The 6978-nt window shown below is 34.9% G+C and overlaps 1 protein-coding gene across 2 annotated transcripts in view; it reads right to left on the minus strand.

Moving 5' to 3' along the window:
* ZFHX4 (zinc finger homeobox 4) overlaps positions 1-5334 on the minus strand; it is a 149332-nt gene extending 143998 nt beyond the window's left edge. The window contains exon 1 of one of the 2 annotated variants that reach the window (XM_075826103.1): positions 5252-5334. The gene's annotated coding sequence lies outside the window, so the exon portion shown is untranslated. Of the gene's footprint in view, positions 120-5251 lie in introns of those variants that run through there. The other variant, XM_075826100.1, reaches the window with a different exon arrangement.
* Between the last annotated feature and the right edge of the window lie 1644 nt (positions 5335-6978).

A 6978-nucleotide genomic window follows, 5' to 3' on the forward strand; every position in this document is an offset into this window, starting at 1 on the left:
ATGGCTGATTAAGTTGAGTGCGCATGTCTTTGTGTGTCTGTTCCTGATATGCACTCTGGGAATGAGAGAGAGCGAGCGAGAAAGAGAGAGAGAGGAGAGGAGAGAGAGGGGGAGGTGTAATTAGTGAGGTGATCAACAGTCTCCAGATTGCAAATGACGTGCAGCCCGGACTTAGAGCCGCTCACTGGGGCTGCAGAAACCACAACAATAATCAGAAGCAGGATCACAGAGCAGACCATCCACTCCTGGCTGAAGACTTAATTACTAGCACACACATGTATACAAACTATAGGGCTGGGGAGAATGAGCAGAATCACAAAGATAATCACATACCAGAAGAATAAAAAAAAATTCCTCTCTTATATTTACCTTGCAAGGCATTTAAAGGTAGGAGCGTTTCTACACCACTTCTCTTAAAGTCCAAAAATCAAAATAGAAATTTCAAATAATATCTGAATTGTAATCCAAAAGTTCTAAAATGATGTTTTTCTTTTACATTTTCTCACATTTATAATTTATTGGCAAAAAAAATCTGATTTCGAAAATTCATTCTGATCTTATACACTACAGATTGAATATCAATCTATAGCGTAATAAAATTGATATGCACTGCCGTAATTCTACTGTCATTCCGTACGTCTATAGTATCGGACAATCCCCGGAGCATTTTTTTGCGCTGAAGGAAAAATTTGCTATGAAGGAAACAGAATTTTTTTAGCAAATTTTGTATATATTTCAAATATTTAGACTTTTGTAATTAACCCAGTCCAGGATCAACGCTATAAGATATAGATTACTATAGCTAACCATAGAGAGAAACATATATTACCATTTATCATGCAAAGTTGAAAATGTACATGACACTTGGTGTAAATGACACATACGGAGATATTTTTGCCTAATCACACTCTGTTACGAACAGAAGTTCCACAAAGCAAAAGTAAATACAAATTGAGAGCAAAGGATGTTTACAATGTCAAAAGCCTAAGCAGGTGAACCATAACCTCATGTTGGAACTGATGTGCCTTTTAAGTCCAGGATTCCTGGGCTACACGTCAAAAACTTGTCTTAGGCCTTAAGTACCAAGTCTGCCAAATGCCAACGGAAAGGGTTAGCACTATTAAAGCTCCTGGGCTATTTCAGAGGAATAAAAAAAAAAAATCACACAAGGCACAGACAAGAATTTTGGCGAACTACGGGTCAGCAATAGGAACGCTTAACTAGAAGACAATTTTGGCAATTCCTTTAAGTGATAACATTTGAAAGAGTCTAAATTTGCAAATTGAAAACACTTGCCATGCTAAAGGGTGCAGAATTCTACATATTAAGAGCAGAAAGGTAATATGGTAAGATTTTTAGGAAAAAATTTATGAGTATAAGAAAAGCAGATCCCGCGTAATGGTTCTACCAGACCAAATATGTACCTTATTAGCCAAGAAGACGAGAGACGAAACTGCACTGCGTAGCTGTAAAATCGCTCCTAATCTTCCCAAGTATATTTCTGTGAAAATCTCAAGTGGACTCTAGATTTCTCTTTATTATCTTTACACACACCTACACGCAACAATTACACAGCAATACAAGATGGGTGTGCATATATAATGCAGGCAACAAATAGGTGTGTGAACATGCGGAAGTGGATGTATATTATAATTCTCTATACACATATATATGTATGTATAGAATAATAATAATCATATATATATATATATATATATATATATATATATATATATACACAAAATCTAAAATTAAAGGCCCATTTCAAAATAAAAAAATATAATCATTATAACACAACTAATAAGAATAGACAAAGCCTATGCAACAAGTAATACTTTTTTTTTTATATATATTTCTATTTTTCTTACAATTTTTTTGAACTTTTATGTATTTATCCATGACTAAAAAAAAAAGCACTGGGGATATATACAAAGGATATGTCAGCCCTGTCCTTACTGTTGTGGATTTCTTTATATCTTTGTAAGTATGGTTTGAGTGTTACTGAATTACAGCTAAATGGACAAAAGAGAAGGCAGGGAATGTGAAGAGGTGAGTTCCCATTTTCATTCTTTCCCCTGTGAATGTTTACTGCCCCTCCTAACCCTTTTATTCTCTGCCCTCTCCCTCTCTCTCTTCCTAAAAATAGTAGCTCTGGGGAAAAAAAAAAAAAAAAAAAGATACTGCGGGAAGTTCAGTTAGAAGAAAATCAGGGATGGCCAGGGATCTAGGAAAAATCGAAGAAGGTTAAAGCGGAGAGAGGGAGCCAGGTTGGCAGATGTGAAGGGGACGATACGAAGAGTGCAAGAGAAAGGACAGAGAGGAGGCAGCAGCAACCCGGGAGAGGAGAAAGGAGGGGAGGGAAGGATGGATGAAAGCGAGCAAGGGACGAAGCAAGGAGGCAGGCAGCGTTAGGCAGATCCATTCAGGTTTGTTTTATTAACCTCTGTCATGGTTATTATTTATATCTTCTTTTACTTTGATTTCTCACTCTTTTTCTTTTTATTTCTTTTCATTATTTCTATTTTTATGACTCTTCACTACAAAAATTGCCTACGATTCATGCTTCTACATATCCCTTCTGTCCAAATCCCCTAGCCCCCAGCTTCTTCCTTCCTCAATTTCCTAAGTTCATCAAGTTCATTCATTATTCTGTGAGCATTATTGTCTCTGTCGCTTGTATTATCTACAGTATGAGTTAAAAGCTGCTTCTCATTATATGCAACACCTCTTTTGTATTCTTACTGTTTCTTCCTTCATGTGTACAAATAATATCTTGTATGCGTCCTCTTTGTAGTCTGTGGTCATATGAGAATACTCTTCAGCTGTTGAGATCCTCTCCTATGCTTGAATTTACATTTATTTTCCCCTAAAAAAAGTCATTTATTTCACTAATCGCCTGTATGCTTTTCACTCCCCTTTTTTTATGCTCCTCTTATTTTCATTCCCACCCTCTGTCTTATGATCTTGTACAAATGCCTCACACACAACCTCTGATCTCCCCTCTTATCGATATCCCATTCTAATAGTTAACATTTACATCAGTTTGAGAAAAAAAAAAAAAACCTGTACTACAAGCTCTATTTGATCAGCAAAGCAAACACATAGGACTACTGTATCCCTCCAACCTTTCTGTGTTATGCTGTGTCCAGGACCCTTTCAGCACCTAATGGGTTAAACAATCAACATTCCTTTTATAACTAGGACACTACTGCTCTTTTTATGGGACATGTGGTCACTTTGCCATGAATATAAAAAAAACAACATTTATTTGTTCGGTAAATTGATCTTAGCAAACAAGTAAAAGAAAAAAAAAATCTATAGCAAGGACATGCTAAAACCTGTAATTACATAGCATCTCCCTTTTAATAGACGTCCCATCACTAATAACTGTCCCAATTCCCTCCCACCCCCAGCCCAAGGGAAAGCGAATCCATGTCTTTTGACAATGTTCACTAAGTCTATAGACCAGCTCAGTTTGAAACGAGGTATTACAAGATTTCAGTGTTAGAGACCCTTTGTCTGAGCTGGAGACACTTTCAGATCCCCAGCCCCCAATTCTATGGCTTTTCTTGCTGCCTCTCTTCCTCCCGGGGGCTATTTGACAGTGCAACGTGTTAACTAACCTTTCTCAAATAAATAAATAATAACAAAATTTAATTTAAAAAAAACCCACGTAAGCAAAACAGCGGTAGAGAGCCCACAACTTCTTTTCTATATCATATGTCAATCTCATTGCAATTTGTCACACATTTGTTCAGATAATGCTGATATTTTTGGCAAACCACATAATTAATTCTAATTGCCTGCAACATACGCACATCATTAGCACCCACTGACATGTACATATGTAAATGTGTTGTAAATACAGTTGCCCCCACTGTCAATTACTGGCCCCCTTTCAAGTCACAGCTGATCCAAACAAAACAAACAATTAAAACAAACTTATTGTGGGTGACAATCACTCACTTGGGTTCTCTAACTGACTTTTGATTGGAAGCAAAAAGATCTCAATAGAAAGGAAACACTTGGCTTGAAAGATTTGGAGAGGTGAGTGCAGGTCCCGGAGAGCCTTTCTTTCAGTTTAATTTTACTCTTAAAGTGCCAATAGAAAGCTTGTTCATCTGAGTAGGATGCTATTATCATGTAACTTTCATGCTACTTTTATCACCCACTGGAGCCTAGGGCAAACATTCACGGTACAGAGGGCTAGGCAAAATAGAAAGAAGCTAAAAAAAAAAAGGAGGCAGCTTTCCCTAATCAAATAATTGAGAAAAAAAAAATCAGAATGCCTGTAAAAGATATGATAGTGGGAAACATTAAAATGGGGAAAAAAAGAGCAAAGGTCGCCTGAAAGGAAGCAAGGAAAGCGAAATTATGAACAAAGACACAGCACTAGAATAAAAAAAAAAAAAAGATGACACGGAAGGGAGAAAGGAAGGTAAAAAGAGCCAGGGCGCAGACAGGGTTACGGGTTCAGGAGCCCTCTGGGCTTTAAGAGGTCAAAGCTCTCTGACAGCCCCCCCCCCCATTCTAGGCAGCCATCCAGTGTTTATAAACAAATCACATCACTACAGTCCTAGAAGAATAGCATCCTACTGTCTCCAAAGCTCTCGTATGACCCTGACACCAAACCAGAAAAAGAAATCATTGACCTCTCTCCAAAAATGACACACTTCCTAAATTCTTTGAAAAACAAGCAAATAATGAAAATAATATTTAGAAATATTTTGGAATGCATATTGTACATAGTCACTAAGATGATATGAAATGAATTGACCTCAATATATAAAAGTCATATTCCAAGATCTTCTAAAACAATACACCATTCCTCATGAATTTGTAAATAAACCAACAAGAATAAAGCGTATTATTGGACAAATGAATAAAACCAAATACATACATGTCCATGTACATATGAAAACAAAGCCTCATAAACCTAGTATAGTCTCCAAATTTTTTTTTTCAGGTGTAACATAAACCTTGATCCAAAAATAAAAAACAGAAAAAAAATAAAACACCAAAAGAATTTCTTAAAACAACAGCACAGCTAATATAAAGATAGATTTAATTGTAGGAAAAATATCACAAACTAAATGGATACATTCTACAAAGATACATAGAATACATAGAGTATTTACCTTCAGATAAAAAAAATCTTAAAATATGAAGGAATTGTAATTGCAACAAACATACTTTCAAATTTCAAATTATTAATTTTTTAAGAAAAATTGAAGATGAAAGGAAACTATACCTCAGGAGAAAAAAGCTCATCTTCTGCCCTTTGTCTATCAGCCTCCTGTTAAAGCATATGGAAAATGTTTTCAAAATGCCAAGATTTGGCACATTGTCATTGCAAAGAGAGGAGCGCAGTGATGCTGTTATAGAAAATGGGAAATAAATTCAGGATTGGGTGCTGCCTCCTTCAATGCGGATTTATCTAAGTTTAATTTAATATTCGGCAATCACTGTATGATCACATATAATTCACCTGGATTTTAAGGGCTCTTCTTAAATACGTTGACCAAGACAGAACAGCCCTTGGATAGATCAATCTGTTATTTTATTTGCATTATTGTTGTCAATTTTAAACCGTTATTAGCATTTTAAAAGCTTACAAGAAAACCATGTCAGCATGTAAAAGACATAACATAATGCAGAGATGATAAAAATCTGACAAAAAAAACCTAAAAATCCCAAAACACAACACCTTACAGTGACACCTAAACACTTCAAAATGGTTGGTTGTTAAACCCTAAATCTTTAATCAAATTATTGGCATTTCAATTGATTAGATAAACTAAAATCTATAGCAGACTACAAGTCCATTCAAATATTTATCTACCTCATTTTTAAACAAACCACCCCAACCCCCAAAAATGATTATCAGAAGGCAAATGAGGCATTCTTAAGATATTGAATTACGATAATAAAATTATTTCCACCTGGAAAGGTCTAATAATATAATAACGACAATGATGATAGTAATTATAATAATGAATAATTCAACAACCCTTTGACATACATAAGAGAACATAGTTCAAAAGACAGCATTTTGAGGAAATTTTAATACCTTTTTTGGACTTGGAAATCATAATTTTAATAAAGATCGTTTTGGTGTAATTGAAAGGAATAGCTGAAACCTATATCAGGGAAAAACAGTATTTTGAATAGATTAAGATGGAACATATGTTAGAAATTATCTATTGATAACCCAAAATACATATAAATATATAAGGCTATACATATATCTGTGTGTGTATATATATATATCTATATATATATCTATATATAGATATCTATATATAGATATATATATATACACACACACACACATATATATATATAGATAGATAGATAGATAGATAGATAGATAGATATATTTATATATGTATACATATATAAAGCTTTATATATTTATATGTACTTTATATCATCTCAAACTCCAGTTGCCTTAATCTATTTGGTGCTCTGAAGATGATAACGAAATTTTCTTTGCAATTATCCATTTTTTGCCATTTTTTGCTACAAGATACAATTTTTTTAGAGAGAAGGATTCTACAAAGTGGAGAAATGCAGGCTGCATGCTTGTGGCATTTTGACTGCGAGAAGAGGAAGTGTTGCTGTAACGGGTATTATGTTTATTTGATAAAGAAAATCAATGGAAGTGGCTGTAAAGTAGTTAGTGAGGCGTGTGTTTGGGACTCGGGTTGAATAGTGACTCCGACGGGCTGGTCGATCAGCTATAAGAGCTTTGGAAATCTAACCTAACCCTCAGACCATGCTACTTCTTACTCACTGCAACACATGCTCCAATCTGTCTCTTCCCCTCCTGCTTCCTCTGTTAACCCTTTCTCCCTGTGACTTGTCATTCATATTGTTCTTCAGCTTCTACTCTTTAGCTCACTTTTCTTTCCACTTTAATCTATACATATTTTTATATAAATTAAAATCAGTTTATATGTTCTGAAAATTATTTTA

The sequence above is a fragment of the Rhinoderma darwinii genome, chromosome 5 (genome assembly GCF_050947455.1).
Source record: "Rhinoderma darwinii isolate aRhiDar2 chromosome 5, aRhiDar2.hap1, whole genome shotgun sequence".
Lineage (NCBI taxonomy): Eukaryota > Metazoa > Chordata > Amphibia > Anura > Rhinodermatidae > Rhinoderma > Rhinoderma darwinii.